The sequence below is a fragment of the Suricata suricatta genome, chromosome 11, assembly GCF_006229205.1.
Source record: "Suricata suricatta isolate VVHF042 chromosome 11, meerkat_22Aug2017_6uvM2_HiC, whole genome shotgun sequence".
Classification (NCBI taxonomy): domain Eukaryota; kingdom Metazoa; phylum Chordata; class Mammalia; order Carnivora; family Herpestidae; genus Suricata; species Suricata suricatta.
The window spans coordinates 43825340-43849547 of record NC_043710.1 but is presented as its reverse complement, the minus strand read 5'-3'; the positions used below and the strand labels follow the sequence as shown (position 1 = coordinate 43849547).

The window sequence follows — 24208 nt, the reverse complement described above, 5'->3', positions numbered from 1 at the left end:
CGCACACACTACACTTTACCTCATACATATGCTGGCAGGTGCATGGTAAAAATTAAATGAAGTTTCCTCTCTCCCTGCAACCAAAGTACCCTCACCCAAGGGAAACATTATTTATTCGTGAACTTTAGGGTTTAAAATTTGTCCCCCTAGCGAACTGAAGCCTCTAGCCCCTACCAACTGAAAGTGTGTGGTCTTTACCATCTCCTTGCAGCCTGCTAGAAATGCAGAATATCAGACTCAACTTCAGACCTCCTGAATAAGAGTCTGGAGTGTAACAAGGTCCTCAAGTGAGTGGTGTGAGAGTGAGTTGAAAAGCTCTCTGTGAGTCTAGATGAAGTTGAAGGATTCCTGATTTCTGATGATCACATAATATTGTTACTAAATTTCTCCTTAATATGATGAAATCCCCAAATAATTATGTCAAACCACTCTGTCACGGATTTGCCAAAGGAGAATCAGAAAAAAAAATTAATACTAGATGATATACCTTGCTAAAATCAAGGAGATTTGAAATACATTTGTAAGTCTTTTTGGAAAACTACCCAAGGAATTTAGACAGAAATTTCTATCATACCCCAAACCACTGAGTCCAATGAAGATAACAAATATTTACTCAAAAAATGAAAATATGAGGGAAAGGAACACTTACCAAATAGCTACGCCAGGCATTTTCCATCATTTAATTTCTTATCACAACATTAGATCCTCACTATGTATATAAGGAAACAGAGGCAAAAAAGATGTTAGGTAAATTGTCCAAGGTCATATAAACTTGGGTCTGAATCCCGATCTGATTCCAAAGCTCCAATGTTACTCACAGTGTGTGACCCACAGATACTGTACTAGGTGCTGTAGGAAACCAAAAGAAGTTCCTATTTTTCTCACTTCTAAGATATACTTCTTTCCCCACAGCTTCACAGGTCTGAAGTTGGGAAGCTTCTTAAAAAGAGTGTCAAAAGATTCTTGCCATGGTGACAAGAAAATTCAATGTAGAATGGAAAGATTTTTGTTCTTATTTTCAACAAATAGTGTCAGAATAACTGGATATCCAACTGAAAAATATGAACTTTGACCCATACCTCATACCACACACTGAAATTAATTTGAGATATATCCTAGACTTCAATGTAGGAGCCCCCCATTTTTTAAAATGTTTATTTACTTTTGAGAGACAGGGAGGAACAGAGTGTGAGAGGGGGAGGGGCAGAGAGAGAGGGAGATAGAGAATCCAAAGCAGGCTCCAGGCTCTGAGCTGTCAGCACACAGCCCAACACAGAGCTCAAACCCATGAACCATGAGATCACGACCTGAGCCTAAGTTGGATGTTTAACTGACTGAGCCACCCAGGTGCCCCTTAAAGCAAAATTTTTAAATGTGGAAGAACATATCTACAACCTTGGAATAGGCAAATATATCTTAAAGAAGACATGACTCTCATACCCATTAGGGTGGCTGCTATAAAAAAATAACAGAAAATAACATGAATTGGAAAGGATATGGAAAAACTGGAACCTTTACACACCATTGGTGGGACTATAAATTAGTTCAACTGCTATGGAAAACAATATGGAGTTTCTCCTCAAAAATTTAAAAATAGAACTACCATATGATCCAGCACTCCCACTTCTGGCTATATATCCATAAAAACTGAAAGCAGAATCTTTCAGAAAGAGATATTACACACTCATGTTCATAGCAGCACTAGTCACAATAGACAAGAGGTAAAAACAATCCGAATGTCCATTGACAGATGAATAGATAAAGTGTGGTATATACACACAACAGAATACTATTCAGCCTTAAAAAGGAAGGAAATCTGATCACATGGTAAAACATGGATGGACCCTGAGGGCATCATACTGGGATAAACCAGTTATCAAAAGACAAATATTGTGTGATTACCTTTATACACAGTATGTAGAGTAGTCAATATTACAGAGATGATAAGTAAAATTGAGGTTGCCAAGGGCTGGGGAGGAGGAACAAAGAGGTATTGTTTAATGGGCAGAGGACTTTAGATGCACAAGATGAAAAAGTTCTGGAGATTTGTTTCATAGCAATGTGGATTAATTAGCACTATTGAAATGTACACTTTAAAGTGGTTAAGATGGTAAATTTTATATTATGTGTTTTTTACCACAATAAAAAAACTTTTAAAAAGTCTTTACAGAAAAAAAAATTTAACATAAAAGAAAAAAGTATACCTCATAAAAATTTAAAAAAGACTTTAATCTTTATTTTTGAGAGAGACCGAGTGTAAGCAGGGGAGGGGCAGACAGAGAGGGAGACACAGAATCAGAAGCAGGCTCCGGACTCTGAGCTGTCAGCATAGAGCGGGACGCAGGGCTCAAACCCTCAGGCCGTGAGATCAGGACCTGAGCTGAGGAGCTGATGTCGGATGCTCAACTGACCGAGCCACCCAGGCGCCCCGGCACTTTATAAAAATTTAAACAGGCCAATCCTCAAGACAGTGAAAAGAAAATGAAAAGGCAAATCAGATACTGGAAGAAAATATTCGCAGTACATCTCTCTGCATTAGATTCTATGGCACTCCCTCCAAATTTCCGTTCCACAACTGTTGGAAGTAGTGGGAGCTAGAGCAACAGGTGAGTCTACCTCTAGACATTGCGCTTGGCTGGAGTGAGCTTCCAAGAACAGAATGTCTCAGGCCAGAAAGAGTTTGGAAATATGAATGTGGAGGTCACTGTTATCAACTGAATCTGTAGTTCTGTGTGAAATTCCTTAGGGATAGATAAGAGACTTGCTACAGAGTTTGAAGAAATTCGGTGTTTAATGTTTGGTAAATGAGGGAGAAGAGAAGGGAAAAAGAGAAGGTGAGGGAAAAGGGGAGAAGAAAGGTCAGGGTATAGAGAGAGATGGGAGGAAAACTAGGATTGTGTGGGGACATTAAAGCCAAGCAAAGAGGATATGTCAGAAGGGAGGTAGTTTATCAAATGCTGCTGGAAGATTACGTAAAAGATTAAACAATGCTTTCAGAGCTGTCTCCATATGGAGACAAGAGGTAAGAGCAATTTATTTGCATAATGGGGCAGACACCAGATTGATGAGTAAGAGGTAAGAAAATAAACACAGCAATGAAACAACTCTGAAAAATTTTTGAATGAGAAGACAGAACTAGGTTAGCACTGGGAGCAACTACCTGGATCGGATGGCAAAATGTTTAAAAATTCAATTTAATTATTTTTGAATAAGTGCTATATTCATTTGGTTCAAAGGTTTTTTAAAAAATTGTTCATTAAGGGGCGCATGGGTAGCTCAGTTGGTTAAGCTTCCAAATTTGGCTCAGGTCATGATCTCATGGTTTGTGAGTTCGAGCCCTCATTGGGCTTTGTCCTGACAGCTCAGATCCTGGAGCCTGCTTCAGATTCTGTGTCTCCCTCTCTCTCTGACCCTCCCCTGCTCACTCTCTGTCTCTCAAAATAAATAAACATTAAAAAATTGTTTTTAAAGTATACATTGAGAAATTTTACTTTCACATATGCCCATCTAGTTCTTTATAATCCATATCCCCTACCTTGTCTTCTGTATGTAACCATTAGCCATTAGTTTTAGGAAAACTAATGAAAACATTTTTTCAACTTTGTAGTTAAATTCCAGTTGATTAACATACAGTGTAATATTAGTTTCAGGTATGGAATTTAGTGATTCAACACTTCCATACATCACCTGTGCTCATCACAACAGATGCACTCCTTAATCCTGATCACCTATTTAGTCCACCCCCACACACCTACCTTCTGGTAACCATCAGTTTGTTCTCTATCGTTAAGAGTCCGTTTCTTGGTTTGCCTCTCTTTCACCCCTCCCCCCAATATTTATTTGTTTTGCTTTTTAAAATATGAGTGAAATCATATGGTATTTGTCTTTCTCTGATTGATTTATTTTGCTTAGCCTTATAGTCTATAGTTCCATCCACATTGTTGCAAATGGCAAGATTTCATTCCTTTTTGTGGCTTAGTAATATTCCATTGTGTGTGTGCATGCATGTGTGTGTATGTGTATATATATATGTACATGTATATGTATATACGTATATGTACACATACATACATATATACCACATCTGTTTCCATAGTTTGGCTACCTTCGATCATGCTGATATAAACATTGGAGGTGGCTATACCGCTCTGAATTAGTATTTTTGTATTCTTTGGGTAAATAACTAATAGTGCATTCATAAGGTAGCTCTATTTTTAACTTTTTGAGGAAACTTCATACTGTTTTCCAGAGTGGCTGCACCAGTTTTCATTCCCAAAAACAGTGTAGGAAGGTTCCCCTTTCCCCACATCCTTGCCAACACCCGTTTCCTGTGTTTTTGATTTTAGCTATCCTACAGGTGTGAGGTGATGTTTTATTGTAGTTTTGATTTGTATTTCCCTGATGATGAGTGATGTTGAACATCTTTTCATGTGTCTGTTGGCCATCTGTAGGTCTTCTTTAGAGAAATGTCTGTTGATGTCCTCTGCCCATTTTTAAATGGGATTATTTGTTTTTTGGTGTTGAGTTGTATACATTCTTTATATGTTTTGGATACCAACCCTTTATCAGATATGTCATTTGCAAATATCTTCTCTCATTCTATAGGTTGCCTTTCAGTTTTGTCGATTGTTTCCTTCACTGTGCAGAAACTTTTTATTTTTATGAAGTCCTCATAATTTCTTTTTGGTTTTGTTTCTCTTGCCTCAGGAGACAAATCTAGAAAAAATGTTATAGCTGATGTCAGGGAAATTTACTGCCTGTGCTCCCCTCTAGGTCTTTAATGGTTTCTTGTCTCACATTTGGGTCTTTCATCAATTTTGAATTTATTTTTTATATGGTATAAAAAAAGTGGTCCAGTTTCATTCTTTTGCAGGCTCAATACCATTTGTTGAAGAGACTGCCTTTTTCCCATTAGGTTTTCTTTCCTCCTTTGTTGAAGATCTGTTGACTATACAGTTGTGGATTCATTTCTGTTTTTATTTTTATTTGTTAATTTTTTGGTTTTTATTCTATTCTAGTGATATCTGTGTCTTTTTTGGTGCCAGTACCATACTGGGATTTTTTAAAAGTTTATTTATTTACTTTGAGAGAGAAAGAGTGGGTGGAAGGGTAGAGAGAGAGGGAGATAGAGAATCCCAAGCAGGGATCTCCACTCAGTGTGGGGACTGATGTGGGATTTGGTCTCACGACCACAAGATCACGACCTTAGACAATATCAAGAGTGGGACATTTAACCAGCTGAGCCACCCAGGCATCCCAGTACCATACTGTTTTGATCACTACAACTTCATAATATAGCTTGAAGTCTGGAACTGTGATGCCTCCAGCTTTGCTTTTCTTTTTCAAGATTGCTTTGGCTATTTGGGGTCTTTTGTGTTCCATACAAATTTTAGGATTGTTTGTTCTAGCTCTATGAAAAATGCTGTTGGTATATTGGTAGGCATTGCATTTAATATGTAGATGGTTTGGGATAATGTAGACACTTTAATAATATTTGTTCTTCCAATCCATAAGCATGGAAGGTCTTTCCATTTCTTTGAGTCCTCTTCAATTTCTTTCATCTGTTTTATAGTTTTCAGAGTACAGGTCTTTCACCTCTTTGGTTAGACTTATTCCTAGGTATCTTATGGTTTTGTGCACAATTGTTCCTTCGCTATTTCTTTAGGCAGATAAGAGCAAATACTAATGTGAATTAATGTTCCCCCCTTTTTCTTATTCAAAGATACATACTATCTTTGATTTTTTTCACTTAGCAACAGATCTTGTACATCTTCCCAGATCAGTACCTATAGAGGGACACAGGTTGTTTCCTTTTGCTGTCTCCCTATGAGTGGGTAGAGCATTTTCTCACTGATTCCCATCTTCCACTGAGGCTTGCTCCCAGAAATGTTCCCGGACTACCTCTGTGGAGGGATGGCAGACCTCCCTTGGCTTCAGGGAAAGCACTAGGGTGGGAAATTTGTGCAGAGGAATTGTCCACCAGAGCTGCTCCAGAAACCCAAGCTGGACCAAGGAGACGTGGCTTAGGGCACAAAAACAAGCTACATAAATCCATACTAGGAAAGTGAATGGAAGATGTTTAATCTTTTAGAGAAGAACCTTTCCTCCAAACTCCTCCCCGTCCCACATTACTGGGAAGGAGAGTGAGTATTACCTGACCTGTTACCTTTGCACATGTGTTGAAACCTCAAATGAATTCCCTTTCTTCAGCAGAGTTCTTATTCCTGCCCTCTGTCACAGGACTCAGGTCTAAAGACTTTCTGGGGTTGCCAGGCAGATCTGCCTCTGTGCTATATAGCAGCCCCCTTGGAACTTATTCTGGGCTTCAAATTCCTTTGTTATATCTCCTAGTGACACTTTCTTGTTCACTTTCCATCTTCTAGAATCTTGCTGAAATTTTCACCTTCCAATGGAGAAATGTCTATTCAGATCCTTTGCCCATATATTAGGTGGGTTATTTGTCTGTTATGTTTGGGTTGAAAATGTTCCTTATATATCCTGGATTTTAGTCTCTTATCCAACATACGATTTACAAATATTGTCAGCTATAAGGTGAATTGTTTTTCACTTTCTCAGTGGTGTCCTTTGAAGCACATTTTAAAATTTTGGTAAAATATTACTTTTTCTTTGGCTGCTTCTGCTTTTGGTTTCATATTTCAGAAACAATTGCCTAATCCACAGTTCTGATTTACACTCAAACTTTCTTCCGAAGACTTTTATAGTTTTAGTGCTTAGATTTAGGCCTTTGACTAGTTTTCAGTTACTTTTTGTATATGATGTGAGAAAGGGGTCCAAAATCACTCTTTTGCACTTTTATATCCAATTGTCCCAGCACTATTTGTTGAAAAACTATTCTTTCCAATTGAATGGTCTTCGCATCTTTGTTGAAAATCAACTGACCATAAAGTGAGAGTTTGTTTCTGTACCTCAATTCTTTTCCATTGATGCGTGGGTGTCTCCTTACCCCACTATCACACTGTCTTGATTAGTGTAACTTTGTAGTAAGTTTTGAAAGTCAGAAGCTTGACTGCTTCAAATTTATTCCTCTTCTTCAAGATTGCTTTGAATTGTTTGGCTATTCTGAGTCCTTTAATTTTCTATATTAATTTTAGGGTCAGCTTGTCAATGTCTGTGAAGTCAGCTATGATTAAAAATTGGCATATTAACTTTTCTTAATATCAGAATACTTGTAATATATCTCAGCAATGTTCATAACACAACATCTCAACATGAATATTGAGAATTATACACATATTTATTATTTATGTTCATTTGCTCAATAAATTTCCTTGAAGTTATCCTCTAAAATAACTTCACTGTATTTCTCAACTACTTTGGCATGAATCTTAAAGTTCAGTTGAAACCTCACACATTAGTACAAACTTACTTTCTCATTTCTCCATTTGATGGAGAAGGCTATATTGAGCAAATTCTGTGGGTTCAGCCCATCTTTTCCTTGTGAAACTTCTTTGTTGACTTATACCAGTCACTTTTATCTGACCTAGTTGAAGTATTGTTGGTGAAACTTGGCTTTCTCCCCTCACTACCACCTGCTGTTCCTGCCTAAGACTCCTGTGTTGCCACATCCAATGATACACTTGCCTCTCATGTAACCTTTAGACACAGTTGCCTACTCTCTGCCTTGTGAACTTTGTTCTGTGAATTCTTTCAAGATATTATACCACCCTGGATCTCCCACTTCTAAACACTTGGTCTCTCTTTTCTTCACCATTCTCTCCTGTCTTCCCACCACATCCAACAGACATGTCCTCAGCCCCCTCATTCTTGCTCATGACTTTCATAATCATTCCTATCCTGATATTTTCTTCTCATCTAGGCTTATTCCCCCTCTTGCCTACTGGGCCTATCTAGTTGGATATCATATCATTTCAAATAAAGTGTGTCTGGATATAGACTCACTTTATTCTCCAAATCAACTTGCTTTCAACTTCAGTTTTTAGTGGTAACAACCATTTCCCAAGGTCAGTTCCCTTCCCCTTCATTCCTTATATCTAAACAGTTGCCATGAAGTTCTGCAGGTATTTTTTGAAAAAATTCTCAAACCATTTGATTCACCTCCATTTCTCTTCTTTCTACAACTTGTTCAATTACTTATGCAACATCATCTTCATGAAGTCAAGAGAAATCTAGCAAGAGCTTTAATTTGCAAGGCATGTTCCCACCTAGAAAGCAAGTCAGGCCCTAAGGCCTGGGCCAGATAAAATGAGCCATTGATCAAGATTCAGGACCATTTTCATATGGTATCAGGAAGGACCAATATAGCCATACCTCAAGATTGTATTGCTATAATTCTCTACCACATATCTCCTGGATACAATATGCTACAAACGTATTTTGCTTCATCCACTTCTATACTTTTATTTATTTGGTTAGTCTGGATTGGTGGTACTAGCCTAGTATTATCTCACTTAAAGTTTACTGATTTATGTCAGAAAGGCTTTGGAACCATGGTTAAAGCAAGAATGGTCAAGTACATACCTATGTTGGTTTCCATGAAAATCAAAAGATGAGCAGACACAAAGAGGTAAAATTCTTAACTCAAGACTTTGTTTACTAAGTCAATAGAATAGTGTCAGAAACTGGAATTGAAATAAAGCTTTTCAGAACCAGGGGAGACCAAAAAAAATTCTGAGCAAAAGTTTTTTCTAAGCTTCTTGGGCTTCTCTGCTACCTGGAGAACAAAAGCAATTTAAACCTTCACAACGAGCCCTAGCTGAACTCTCGTCTTTGACTTCTAACAAGGCTGAGTGTCTCTTTCAGAAGAGTAGCTAACACTTACACAGTACTTTCTTTTTTTAAAGAATTCTAAACGTTTATTTTTGAGAGAGGGAGAGAGAGAGCGTGCGAGTGAGCAGGGGACAGGCAGAGAAAGAGGGACACACAGAATCCAAAGCAGATGCCAGTCTCTGAGCTGTCAGCACGGGGCCCGATGCAGGGCTTGGACCCACAAACTGTGAGATCATGACATGAACCAAAGTCAGACGCTTAACCAAATGAGTTACCCAGGGACCCATATATAAAGCTTTCCATGGGCTAGGGTAGTAACCATATTTCTCATATTTTATGATAATTTGACATGTTGTGGGGATTGGCTGGCTGAGGAGAGACTGCCCCTCCCAGGACTAGCTAATTCCTAGAGACAATAAACAATTTGACTGAAATATTAGTCATAAAAATAAAAATCTTGCCATTTGTAACAACATGGATGGATCTGGAGAGTATTATTCTGGGTGAAATAAATAAGACAGAGAAAGACAAATACTGTATGCCTTCACTTACATGTACAATCTAAAAAACAAAACAAATGAACAAAATATCCAAAACAGAAACAGACTCATATAGAAAATAAACTGATGGTTGCTGGAAGGAAAAAGCATAGAGGGATGGTCAAAATAAGTGAAGGGGTTAATAAGTACAGTCTTTCAGATAATGACTGCTTATGGCAGTGAACATTTTGTAATGTATATAAATATTAAATCTATGTATTTATTTTATAATTTATATAAATATCAACTATGTGGTATACCTGAAACTAAAACAATATTGTTTTAGTCAATTTCAATAAAAAATTAAATTAAAAAAATGAGTAACTCACCTGAAAGCATGCTTTGCATATATAAACCAAATAATCTGAAGTCCATACCCCCAGCCCCCTCTTTCATCTAACTCCCCCACACTAAATCAATATGCCCTCCGCCTAGGGGCCAGGTTCCAGATGACTAGAGACAGCTCCCATAGCTCAGAGACCATCAAAATTACTCAAACTAGCCAATCCTAAGCAGTTTCCCTTGTCCTGCCCGGCCTTTCCCAAGGAAGACCATAAAGGCTCCAGGCCAGGCTTCCCCTTCACTCCTTTCTCCCTCCTAATCAACACTGATGCTTCCCCAAGTGGCCTGCATGGTGTGTGTGCCTTCTCCTCTGGGAAAAGATAAGTAATAAAAACCCTTCAGTGGCATTTGCCTTTCCATGTTTTTACTTAGCCATCTCCATAAATTAAAATCCCGTGAGTATAACTGAAATTGGAGCCTTCTGAGTATTTTGCACAGGTAAACTCACTCAGTCTTCACAAAAGTTCTATGAGGTATGTACTACTATGAGCCCCATTCTAACAAGGAAAGCGTCAGGGTAAATAACTTGCTTACAATTCTGTGAGTGAGTAGCAGAGCTGAGACACCAACCCAGGCAGCCTGGTGTCAGACTGTATTGTGGAATTTGGGGTGTTCCACATACTCAAGACACAAACCCCTGGCATTCTCCTCACCAGCATAGGCCTCCTGCAAGGGCTGCCCTCCGTGTTTGACAACTTGCCTTAAATTAGTTATTAGAATGAGGGGCAGACACATCTGGGGCCTGAAAAGCATCACTGTTCTGATCCAAGGTGGTTGGTGGGGGTAGATAGAGAAAAAACCAGCTACTTAAAATTGTGTAAAACTCAGATGCTACAAAAATGACAATCCATGCTCTTTGTCTCTTAGATCTGTTTCTTTCTTTCTTTTCTTTCTTTTTTTTTTTTTTTTTTTTTTTTTGGTAAGAATACAACACAGTCCCTTCAGCAATTCTAGGAATGAACCAAATGCTTCTATGCAGCCAAATACAAGCCATCAGTGTTTCCAGGGCATAAAGTACAAGATGGCACCAGTAGGCACGAGGCCAGGAATGTTTCACATGATTTACAAAAATGCAGGTAGGTGATGGGAAGCCACTCTTTCTCCTTCCCTCATGTTTGAATGGGGCCCTTTGCTAGATCCTCCAGAATGAGGCTACTACATAAATGGTTGGTTAGGTTATGTGAAATGTAGAGTAAAGCTTCTATTAATGGCACTAGTAAAACTTAACATCAATACTTGACAAACATTATGACTTTTTTTTCCAATTATTGCCTTGGGCCAATTCCTCAATATAAAATTGAGTAAAAAAAAAAAATGCCGTCGTTGTTGGGGCACCTGGGTGGTTCTACCGTTTGAGCATCTGACTTTGGCTGACGTCATTATTTTGTGGTTTGTGAGTTCAAGCCCCACATCGGGTTTACTGCTGTCACCCGGTCAGTGCAGAGCCTGCTTTGGATCTTCTGTCCCCTTCTCCCTGCCCCTCCCCCACTCATGCAAGAGCGCTCTCATTGTCTCTCTCTCTCTAAAAACAAATAAAACATTTAAAAAATAACATTATTCTTATTACTTTTATCTTCCAAACTCCAGATAGTTTTCACTAACTTACATAGCCTAAAGCATTATGTATGTTATATAAAGACTTGCCTGCATTCAGTTATATCCTGTATATTTATGCTACGTCATCCTACACTCCCCAGAAATCATTCACTCTCTTCTCTCTTCGATTTCCAACATTCTCTTCCCTTTTCTTACCCTCAACCAATAATCTTGTTTCTTTTAAAGACAATCAGGTACATGCCCACCACTAATCTACTGGCCCTCCGGCATTTGTACCTGTTTATTCTGTTGCCTTTCAGATAATAACGGGTGGAATTGGCATGCTTTTATCTAAGGACAAACCTTCACTTGTTTATTGATCTCTTTTCTACTCAGGACTTGGCTCCTCCTCTCTCTTCTGGATGCCCCATAATGTTGGTGACTGGCAGTTCTCCTGAGCTTGAGGCTTATGTTCATGTATCTGATTGCTCAGTTTCTCTACTTAGATGTGTATTAGGCAATCCTACATGTAGCATATCCAGAACAGAACTCTTGATTTCTTCATCCCCTAAATCAGCTCCTCAGTCTTCCTTCTCTTAGTTAACTGCACAATCATTCACTCAGTTTAGACCCCAACCAAGAGTCATTTTTAATTGTTTTCTTTCTCTCACACCCTACATCCAATCTATCTGCATGTTCTGCTGTCTCTAACAACAAAATATATTCCAAGTCCAGTCATTTCACCTCTTCCAACACTCACATCTTTATACAATTCAGGAGTTTTAGCATATTCATGAGATATGTTCAAGTATCACCACTATCTATTCAAGAACATTTTAATCACTTCTAAGACAAACCCTAAATCCATTAGTAGCCATTGCCTATGCCCCTCTCTCCCTTATACTCCGGCAACCACTTATATAGACTTGCCTACTCTACACATTTCATATAAATGGAATCATGTAATATGTGGCCTTTTGTGATTGGCTTATTTCACATAGCATAACATTTTCAAGGTTCAACCCTGTGGTAGCCAGTATTGGTACCCCATTTCTTTTTTGTGGCTGAATAATATTCCACTGTGCAGCTACATACCACACTTTGCTTATCTATATATCAGTTGATGGATGTCTGAGTTGTTCCTACTTTATAGCTATTACTAAAATTGCTTTGAGGAAAATTTTTTGCCAGCTGGATCATATTGTAGGTCCATATGGTAGCTCTGTGTTTAACTTTGAGGAACTGTCAAACTCTTTCCCAGAATGACTGTATCATTTCACATTCTGACTGGCAATGCATGAGTGTTCCCATTTCTCCACATCCTCACCAACATTTGTTAATGCCTGTTTTTTAAAATTATAGCCATCCTATAATGAGTGTGACTGGGTATGAGGTGGTATCTCAATTTGGTTTTGGTTTACATTTCCCAGCTGGTTAATGATGTTAAGCATCATTTCATGTGCCTATTGACAATACATATGTCTTCATTTGAAAAGTGTCTATTAAAATTCTTTGTCCATTTAAAAAATCAAGTTGTCTGTTTATTGTTGAGTTGTAAGAGTTTTTATATATTCTGGATACTAGATCCTTATCAGATATATGAATTACAAATATTTTCTTCCATTATGTGGGCTGTCTGTTCACTTTATTGATAGTATCTTTTGAAACACAAAATGTTTACATTTTAATAAAGTCCAATTTATCTATTTTTATTTTGGTTTATATGGTTATGATGTATAGCTGAGAAACTGTTGCCTAATCCAAGGTCATGAAAATTTATACCTATGTTTTCTTCTAAGAGTTTTATATACTTTTAGTAATTAGATTCAGGTTTTCGATCCATTTTGAGTTAATTTTGTATATGGTATGAGGTAGAGGTCCAAATTTACCCTTTTGCATGTGAATATCCAGTTGTCCAAATATTTCTTTATTGCAGAGGTTGTCCTGTGCATTGTAGGATGTTTAGTGCATTCCCGGTTTCTACCTTTCAGATGCCAGTAGCACCCCCCTCCAACTTATGACAGTCCAAAACATCTCTAAACATTGTCATATCTCCTGGTAGACAAAACTCAACCCTGATTGAGAACCACTGATATATGTAATTTGAACTATTTTGTAATGAAGTGCGCAACCTATGGGCTTTCCTTTTTTTTTTTAAGTTTTAAGTTTATTTAATTATTTTGAGAGAGAGAGGAAGAAAGCTCACAAGTGGGGGGGGGAACAGAGAGAATTCAAGAGTCAGACGCTTAACCGACAGAGACACTCAGGCACCCTGTGAAATAGCTTATTTTTTAAAATCAAAGTTATTGTAAAAAAGATTCAAGTATACACAAAGAAGTAAAGAAGAGTATAAAGGAGCCCATATACCCATCACCCAGTTTCAACAACCTCTATTGTAGATCTTGCTCTTCCTGTGGCCTGATTGCTTGACTTTTCCTGGCTCCCAAAGTACAGGGAGACTTAGTGTAAACAAACTTCGTCAGTTGTGATGCAACTGGAATTTAACACAAGAATTAGACAGGTGATGGAAGCACTGAGAAGCCAAGTAAGGTATGAGTTAACCCAATGACAGGGATCCACTACCATGACTAGGGCCAAAGGGCAAAGGAAGGAAGTGTTAACAAAAGCCTACAACACTGCTCAGAGGGAGCTGAGTCCATAGAGAGAGAATCTATCCATCAAGGACTAGAACCAGAGACATTGTTTGAGACATAGTAAGGCATGGAGAATTTTCCAAGCTTCTTCCTACTCACCTTCTCAATTCCAATTTTCTCTTAATGCCTCACTTTGGCTGAACCTACCTGGAAGCCAGTGGGCAAAAGAAAATAAGTCATGTAACTCCCTACAATAAAAGACAGAATAAAGGAATGAATCTCAGAGCAAAACGCAAACGTGCATCACTTGAAGTAAGTTGAGATAAACTGAGTAGGTCTTTTAGCCCCAAAGAGTGTAACTTACAAATTTTGATTATCTTGGTGTTCTCCCATCATAGATAATAAGTATCTTGTTGGCTATTGTGTACAACAACTGGAGGCAAAAGATCTAATCACACTTTAGAAAATATAGACTGACCTGGGTTGACTCAGTCAGTCAGCCAGGAACATAAGTATCAGTTGGGCCTTTGAGGCTAGGTTCAGGGAGCAAATCAAGATGCCGTTTAGTGGTTTAATTACTAACCCCCATTCTACATCCCTTCTTATTCCACCTTAGGAGATTATTATCAGAATTGTTGAAAACTTCTGGGGTGCGGCACAGACTGGAAAGTCATCTTCTATCGGTGGCCTCTCAGATTTGGATATTGCTTTTGAACCTTAAAGTACCATCTTTGTGAAAACCTGAACCGCTTTGGAGTCAGTTTGCTAAAGTAGGGACATGTGGTAGTGGGCCTCTGGGTCATTTTATCACCATACTCAGGGCTGATGTATCGTCTCAGAAGAGCTATTGCTTACAGAGTTTCTTTTCAAAAAGCACAGGGCTTTCCTAATTGGGCTGCTTACAAATTGAATAAACTCCACATAAATTCATATCTATAATGTCCCAAAGGGAATGGATCTCTGGCTCTGGCTCCTCCCTCTGGCTCTAGGTAGAGATGTTATCTTTCATTTTTTCATATATTAACCAACATTTTGTAAGCGCCTACTTCGTTCTAGGCCTTGAGAAGAATACAGTAAACAAGACCCACACAGTTTCTTTTTCTGTTCTGTTCTGTTTTACTTTGTGCTGCTCATAGAAATTTAGGCCCTGAGAATACAGCCATAATCCCAGGGGAATATGTGACCCTCTGTGACCCACTCTGAGGATTCTGTGACCTTTTCACTGAATATAACCAAACATAAATAGGAAACATGCTCAGTGGGTTAGGATCAGCTGCCTGGAATGGAGTCCATGACAAATTCTTTCTAATAGTATCTACCCTTCTTCAACACACTTAACAGATATCTGGAGGAAATATGGACAAGTGCCCACATGATTTTTCTGAGTTTTTTATGCAACCTTTATCAACAAAAGTTATTTGGGGTCCTTAACAATTTTTAAGTGTGTAATAGGATTCTGAGACCAAAAACTTTGAGAACTGCTACTCTAAGGATCATATCTAGAAATAACATGTAATGGTGGGGTTGGGTCATAGAGTATGCATTATATTCAACTTGAGTAGATAATATCAGGTTGTTTTCCTAGGTAGTTATACCAATTTATAATTTCATCAGTAAGGGAATGCTCTAGTTAAAGGACTTGGTACTTTCTGTGATTCCTGATTTTTATTTGATGTGTAAAGGACTCCACACTATTGTAAAGATAACTTAGATTTTTGGAAGAGATTGGGGATGTAGTAGTTTAAGCTCTACCATTTATTTAAATTTTTTTTAATGTTTTATTTATCTTTTGAGAGAGAGAGAGGGAGAGCGTGAGCAGGGGAGGGTGAGAGACAAAGGGAGACACAGAATCTGAAGACAGGCTCCAGACTCTGAGCTGTCAGCACAGAGCCTGACTCTGGGCTTGAACCCACAAACTGTGAGATCATGACCTGAGCCTAAGCCGGACGCTCAACCGACTGAGCCACCCAGGTGCCCCTAGGCTCTACCATTTAATAGCAGGGTGCACACATTATTTAACCTCACTTTCCCCATAGGATTGCTTCAATGATCACATGAAATAATGCACTTATGTAATAGAACTGGGCTTAGTACATATTACATGCTATACATGTTTGTGCTTAATCATAGTCATTATTTTCATGGCAATATGGAGGTTCAGCCTGGAAATGTGTGATCAGATTGTAGGTGTGCTGATAAAATCGGTATTCCATTTAGGTTTCAATTTACTTTTGGTGAGGCCAGGGGCACAGAGGGAGATCTAAGAATATAGAACATATGAATTTATAGAAATTGAAAAATCAGACCTCCCAGAGTAGGGAAATGAAAGTTTGGGTTTTCTTTTTATTTAGGAAAATGAAAGCCCATATGGTGTTTTCATCCAGTTGAGGAATTTCCTTAGCCTAGATCCAGAAAGGGCTCATTTGGGTTCACATGACTCAGGAATAAAAAAAGATTGATAAATTAGTAAAGAATTGTCATATATTGAGTGCCTAACATGTACTAGACACTATTCTAAGAGTCCTTTACTTTTTTCCATTTCACTATAAAACAATTTTATATATTAGGTATCTTTCTTTTTTCATTTTTGTATATTGAGAGAAAGGTAGAGGGGGGAAACCTTAACCACTCTCCATGCTCAGTGTGGAGCCCCATGTGGGGTTTGATCTCACAACTCTGAGATCATGACCTGAGTTGAAACCAAGAGTTGGATGCTTAACCAACTGAGCCACCCAGGCACCCCCTTATGTATTTTTCTTAACCCATTTCACTGAGACATAGAGAAGTTGAGTAATTTTCCAAAGCCCACATATTTGTTAAGGTGTGGAGCTCAACTTTAAGCCAAGGCTATCTGACCCCAGAGCCCTCATCTGAATGACTCCAATGCTCACTTGAATACATGATTCTCAAAAACACATAGGATGAGTAGATAGGAGAGACTAATATATATTTTAGTTAAGTCAAAGAGCCTGTGAGATAGAAATGATGGACATTATTTAGCTGGCGACTCAAGAGTAGTTTTCCTAAAATGATATTGGGGAAACGCAGGCATAAACAAAGGCAGGTGTATGCTACTCAGCACAGGATAAAGAGTAAAGATGTGTTTGGGAAGAATGAGTCTCTCTGGGTGTTCTGTCCCAACTCTTTTGGCAGCTCTTCAACCCCCTGCGGATTTCACTTTATTGAGTTGATCTCTCACTCCTTCCTCTTTGGTTTCATTAGTACTTTTTCCTTTTACAATGGCTTTCTTGGGAAGCCAGCAAGGTAAGCAGGTAGGTATTTTTATTCTCATTTTTCAAATCAGTTAAGTGGTTTGCCTATGGGTCATGCTAGAAAGCGGACAATGTCCAAATTAGCCAAGGTTATTTTCTCCAATTCTGTGCTCTTTACATTCTGTCACAACTGGAATTCTAGAATACCTCCCCCTCCTTTTTTTATGCCATTACTCCTTTTGCTTTTTAACTTGTCTTTTTCTTTCCCCCCATAGTCTATTGCACTGGATTACATGCAGCAACAACAGGCTGTGTTCAGTATCCATGTCTGTCTTATCAAGAGATCTTGATGATCTAATTCAAGTGTTTCTTGAAAGATTATATGCTTCCCTACAGATGAATTCTCAGGTTTTAGATGTCTGAAAAAGCTTTTTTAATGATTTCTTTGTGTGGCTAAACAATTGATTCAAGGCATTGAAAAAAAATATCATTTAAGACTCCCCTGACTTTCATTTTTGCAGAATAAAATCAGAAGCTAGTCAAACACGTTTTCCCTGCCTTCTGTTCTCCCTTAAACTTAAGATGACAAGGATACAAATCAAAGTTTTCTTTCAACCAAATTGATGAAATTTCAAGTGTGGTTCATGAGCAAACGGCTAAGAAAGAACTCTTGAGATAACTTCGGTGCAAAAAGGTGATTTTTTTTAAAGCATGGGGACAGGAACCGTGGGCAGAAATAGCTGCAATGGGGTTGTGAGAAGCAACTGATTATATACTTTTAGGTGGGGGTGGGGGATAGAGATAAAGTTAGATTTTATGGAATTTCTGTATGCTGAGAGCACAGTCTCACAGGACCCTGAAGATTTAGCTATTGTCAAGATAAGGTTGCTTTTAGTTTTTAAGGAAGTGTAAACATTAAGGCATTAGGACAGCCATGAATGTCTTGGGGAGTGTCACCCACTGCAGGTCTCTGACATCTATCAATGGGCTGCGGTCTGTAAGGCAATTTAATTTAAACCACATTTTTCTTGTCTTTGTTTCCCTCATCGAAATCACATTGACGAGTTCAAAATATTTTTTTGAAAATAATTTTTTTTTTGCTTTTTTGTACATGCTTTATTAAAACGGTACTGGTATTTACAGTATCTGCAGAGTTTCCAAGACACTCTCACACACATTCAGATGCACCCATACATACAACATCCATACTACGGCCCCCTGCTCTCACACCAATGGGATGTGAGGGTCAGACTCCTAAAGTTAGGCAGCTGTTGGAGGACAAAGTTATTGATTTAATTTTTAACTTTTTTTTAAAGAGAAAAAGCATGAGGGGATGCATTTGGCCATAACAATGCTAATTTAGTTTGTGTATATTAACATATGTGGCAGTAACACTGAATATTCCTTTTACGTTCTATGTACACAGAATGACATCAAGATTTTGCAGTCAACAGAATATTCCACCTTGAGTCTCAATGCTGCTTGTAGTGACTTCTGAATTCATATAGAAGCCTTCTCCAAAAAGAATTCAAGTCTATGTAAGTGAAATAAGGCACAATTAATATTGATTTGATCTAGGGGAAGAGAAGGGATAAAAGCTAGTTTCAAATGACCTTACTATTGGGGAATGAGCTTTGATTTAGATCCACTTGAAATCCCTTCTCCCAATTTCCAAAGATTTCTTAGAAATAAGGGCTTTTTCCTTTTCTCTAACAAAACCCAATAGAAAAGTTTGAGGATTCATATTTTAATGTTTCAGTAACCTAAACTCATCAAATTAATGTGAACCCCCAACCTCTCCTGCCTAGGTCTCCTTCCTTAAGGCTACAATAAAAACACAGCACATGAATCTCTTCCTGTTTTTGAGATTTATACACTTATGTAGCAAATACATGTCTGGTTGTCTTCAATTTAAAAAACAAAAGGAGGGAGGAAGGGAGGAAAGAAGAAAGGAAGGAAGGGAAGAAAGGAGGAAGGGAAGGTGGACGGGAGGGAGGAAGGGAAGGTGGACGGGAGGGAGTAAGGGTGGGACAGAGAGAGGGAATAGTAACCTCGTGACTTTCTTGCTCATTAAAAATGTCCCTGTTTCCTCCTTTTCAGGATGATGAAGTCCCACCAGAAATTACAAACAACTGCAACAAATGAGGTTGGCAGCATAAATAATGTCTAGTACTCAAATCTTCAAAGTAAGACTCATTCAGAGGCAAAATATATTAACTATTTATATCTTGGACTTTGAATCTACTTTTTTTCTTGTGATTAATATCATCTCTTCATGGAAAAAATATTTTAGAAAAGGTTAAAATCCTTTTTCACTGCCTTCAACAATCTAGGTCTGTCTTCTTCTACCATAGGTAACCACTGATACCACTTTTGTTTTTGTCTTTCCAAACTTTTTTCTGTGCATTTATCTACATACATACATTCCCGTGGGAAACAACGTTATTTTGTAGTTAGTTTGGTATGATTTTGTAGAGTTTACATAAATGAGGAATGTTCTGAAATTTTCTTTTTTTCATTCAACATTCTGTCTTAGGGAGCTTTCCATATTAACATTATTTGTTTTAATGATTATATGGTATTTTGTGTATGACTTTACCACGTTTTACTTCTCCCCACTCATTTTCTTTATTTTGCATTTAAAACAATGCTGCAACAAATATCTTTGTACATGCTTCCTTGCACACCTGTACCGCTACTTCTTTGAGGTAAATATGGAGAAGTAGAATTGCTGAGTCACAGAGTGGGTATGTTTTAAAATTGTAACACTTTATTGCCAAATTGCCTTCCAAAAGAACTGCAATTTAAACTATTAGCAGTGCATGAGATGATCTCTTTTTCCAATCCTTAACTGTCCAAACTCTTTCAATTTTGCAAATCTATTGAGCGAAAAAGCTATCTTATTGTTACACTTTACATTTTTTTTTTGTTGTTTTGTTTTCTAGTGAGGCTCAGGGTCTTCTGTCTTTATATCTGTTTTTCTTTTGTGAGTTGTCTGTTATATTAGTTATCCTTTACTATACCAGTAATCTTTTGTTCGCCACCAATGTCATTTTTGGTAAAAATAAGTTTTGCATGTTGATGAAGTCAATTTGTGCCTTTGATTTAAAAAAAAAAAAAGAAGTTTATTTATTTATTTTGAGAGGGGGTCGGGGCACAGAGAGAGGGAGGGCGAGAGAATCCCAAGCAGGCTCTGCGCTATCAGTGTAGCACCCAACACAGGGCTTGAACCCACAAACGTTGAGGTCATGACCTGAATAGAAATCAAGAGTCAGATACTTGGGACGCCTGGATGGCTCAGTCAGTTAAGCATCCAGCCTCAGCTTCAGCTCAGGCCATGATCTCACTGTTTGTGGGTTTGAGCCCCGCATCGGGCTCTGTGCTGACAGGTGACAGAGCCTGGAGCCTGCTTCGGATTCTGTGTCTCCTTCTCTCTCCCACCGTCCCCTGCTAGTGCTCTCTCTGTCTCTCAAAAATAAATAAAAAACATTTAAAAAAAAGTCAGACACTTAACCAACTGAGCCACCCAGCACTCCAATATATGGCCTTTTGCATCTGGCTTCTTTGACTTAGCATAATGTTTTCATGGGTCATCCATGTCGTGGTATAGGTCAGTACTTCATTTCTTTTTCTTGCCAAACAATATTTCATCATATGAATATATCATACTTTATTTATTCATTCATAAATCATGGGCATTTGGGGTTGTTTTCATTTTTGGGCTATTATGAATAATGCTGCTATTAACATTTCTGTATCATTTTTTGGCTTATGAACTCTTTTCAATTCTCTTGTATATAAGCAGCTGAGTCTTATGGTAAGCCTATCTTTAGCATTTCTAGGAACTGCTAAACTGTTTTCCAAAACAGCTGTGCCAGTTTATATTTCCACCAGCAACTCGTGAGCATTCCAATTGTTCCATGCCCTTGTCAACATTCATTATTTTCCTATTTTTAAATAATAACCCCACTAGTGGTGTGACATATCATTGTGGTTCTGAATTCCATTACCCTCCTGATTAATGTTGAATAATTTTTTGTACACTCATTCACAATTTGTATGCCTTCTTTGAAGAAATATCAATTCAAATCTTTTGCCACTTTTGTTTTTTTTTTAATGTCTTATTTATTTTTGAAAGAGAGAGAGAGAGACAGCGTGAGCAGGGGAGGGTCAGAGAAAGAGGGAGACATAGAATCTGAAGACAGGCTCCAGGCTCTGAGCTAGCTGTCAGCACAGAGCCTGATGCAGGGTTCGAACCCACAAACCGTGAAATCATGACCCGAGCTGAAGCCAGATGCTCAACCGACTGAGCCACCCAGGCGCCCCCTTTAGCCACTTCTAAATTAGGTTGTCTGTCTTTTTATTGTTGAGATGTAAGTTTTTTGTAAAAATTCTGGATACAAGATCCTGATCAGATATATGAGTTGTAAATATTTTCTCCCATTTTGTGGATTGCCTTTAAATTTCATGATAGTGTCCTTTAACACACAAGAGTTCTTTATTTTAATGAAGTCTAACATTTATTTTTCTTTTGTATTTCTTAAATACTTTTTGCTTGTGTTTTGATACCATATCTAAGAATCCATGCCAAATCCAAGAAATGGATTTTCTTTTATGTTTTTCCTCTAATAGTTATATATTTTAGCTGTTACATTTGGATATTGATTTTTAAAAATTTTTGTATGATAGGTCCAACTTCATTCTTTTGCAAATGTAAAACCAGTTGTCCCAGAACCAATTGTTGAAAAGACCATTCTTGTCCTGTTAAATGGTGTTGGCACCTTTGTTAAAAATCAATTGACCATAAAGGTGAGGGTTTCTTTCAGTTCCCTCAATTCTGTTCCATTGATCTATATGTCTATCCTTTTGTCAATTCCACACTCCTTTGATTCCTGTGGCTTTATAGTAAGGTTTGAAGTTTAGAATTAGAAATCTTCCAACTTTGTTCTTTTTCAGGATTGTATTGTCTATTCTGGGTCTCTTGTTATTCCATATGAATGTTAGGATCATCTTGTCCATTTATCCAAAACAGGCAGTTGAAATTTTGATAAGTATAGCACTGAATTTGCAAATTTGGGGACTATTGCCATCTTAACAATATTAGGTCTTCCAACTCATGAACACAGAATGCTTTCCATTTATTCAAGTTTTTATTGATTTCTTTCAGTAATGTCTTATAGTTTTCAGTGTATGAGTCTTGCACTTTCTCAGTTAAATTTATTCCTAAGTATTTTATTATTTTTAATATCATAAATAGAATTGTTTTCTTAATTTCACTTTTGGATTGTTCATTGCTGGAGTATAGAAATACAACAAATTCTTCTGTGTTATCTTGCATCTTACAACTTTGCTGAATTCATTTATAAGCTTTAATAGTTTTTAATAGATTATTTAGTGTTTTCGATACATAAAATTTTGTCACCTGTGAATAGAAATAGCTTTACTTCTTCCTTTCCATTTTGGATAATTTTTATTTATTTTTTTCTAGTCAAACTTCCCTGCCTCACATGTCTTATACAATGTCGAATAGAACTTGTGAAAGCAGATATCCTTATCTTGATCTTATTAGAGAGTGATGGTTTTCTAAAACAATTTTTTTTATTTAACATTTTTTATTTATTTTTGAGAGACAGAGAGAGACAGTGCGAGCAGGGTAGGGTCAGAGAGAGGGAGATACAGAATCCGAAGCAGGCTCCAGGCTCTGAGCTAGCTGTCAGCACGGAGCCCGATGTGGGGCACGAACCCACAAACCGTGAGATCATGACCTGAGCTAAAGCTGGATGCTTAACCGACTGAGCCACCCAGGTGTCCCGAGAGACGGCTTTAAGTGTGATACTAGCTGTGATTTTTAAAGTTTGTTTTTTAATTAAAGGGTGTTGGGGCTCCTAGAGGCTCAGTTGGTTGAGCCTCCAATTTCAGCTCAGGTCATGATCTCACAGACCGTGAGTCGGAGCTCCGCAAGGGCTCTGTACTGATAGCTCAGACCTGGAGCCTGTTTCAGATTCTGTGTCTCCGTCTCTCTCTGTCCCTCCCTGGCTCACATTTTGTCTGTCTTTCTCTCAAAAATAAAATAAAAACATAAAAAAAATTAAAGGGTGTTGGAATTTGTCAAGTGATTTTTTTTTGCATTTATTGAGATAATCATGTGACTTTTTCCCCTTTTAACTCTTATAATATGGTGTGTTACACTAACCAATTTTCATATATTAAAACACCCTTACATTGCTGAAATAAATCTCACTAGTTATAGTGTATGATCCTTTTAAATGAGTTGCTGGATTTGGCTTGCTAGTAATTTGTTGAGGAATTTTACATCTGTATTCATAAGAGACGTTATTCTGTATTTTTCTTTTATTATGATTTTTGTCTGGCTTTGCTATCAAGGTAACACCAGCCTCATGGAATGAGTTTGAAAGTTTTATCTCCTCTTCCATTCTAAGAGGAGAGTTTGAGAAGGATTAGTGGGTTGGTTTTTTTTTTTTTTTTAACATTTATATATTTATTTATTGAGAGACAGAGACAGATCATGAGCAGGGGAGAGGCAGACACAGAATCGAAAGCAGGCTTCAGGCTCTAAACTGCCAGCACAGAGCCTGACATGGGGCTCAAACCCATGAACTGTGAGATCACGACCTGAGCTGATGTCGGATGCTCAACTGACTGAGCCACCGAGGTGCCCCAAGAAGGATTAGTGTTAATTCTTTAAATATCTAATAAAATTCTCCAGTGAAGCCATCTGGTTCTGGACTTTTCTTTGCTGGAAGTTTTTAGATAACTGATTCAATTTCTTTCCTTCCTATAGGTCTATTCAACTTTTCTATTTATTCTTTAGTCAGTTTTAGTAGTTTGTGTATTTCTAGAAATTTGTTCATTTCATGTAGGTTATCTAATTTATTGGTAAACAATTTTTCACAATATTCTGTCATAAGCTTTTGTTTTGTAAGATTGAAAGTAATGTTCTCCATTTTCATCTTAATTTTATTAATTTGAGTCTTCTCTCTTTTTTGCTTGGTCATTCAATTACCAATTTTCTTGATCTTCTCAAAGGACCAGCTTTTGGTGTCATTGATTCTACTTCTTTCTATTCTCTATTTTATTTATCTCTATTCTAATCGTATTTGTCTCCTTCCTTCTTGTTGCTTTGAGTTTAATTTGCCACCCCCCCCCACCCAGTTCTTTAAGGAAGATTGTTGGTTTGTTGATTTGAGATCTTGTTTTTTAACATAAATATTTAGGA

At 37.7% G+C, this 24208-nt stretch overlaps 1 long non-coding RNA gene across 1 annotated transcript in view; it reads right to left on the bottom strand.

Annotated features, from left to right (window-relative positions):
• Positions 1 to 24208, bottom strand: part of LOC115271654 — a 68805-nt gene that overhangs the window by 6014 nt on the left and 38583 nt on the right. Inside the window, exon 4 of the long non-coding RNA XR_003900040.1 lies at positions 650 to 709. This is a non-coding gene — a long non-coding RNA (uncharacterized LOC115271654). The remainder of the gene's footprint in view (positions 1 to 649; positions 710 to 24208) is intronic.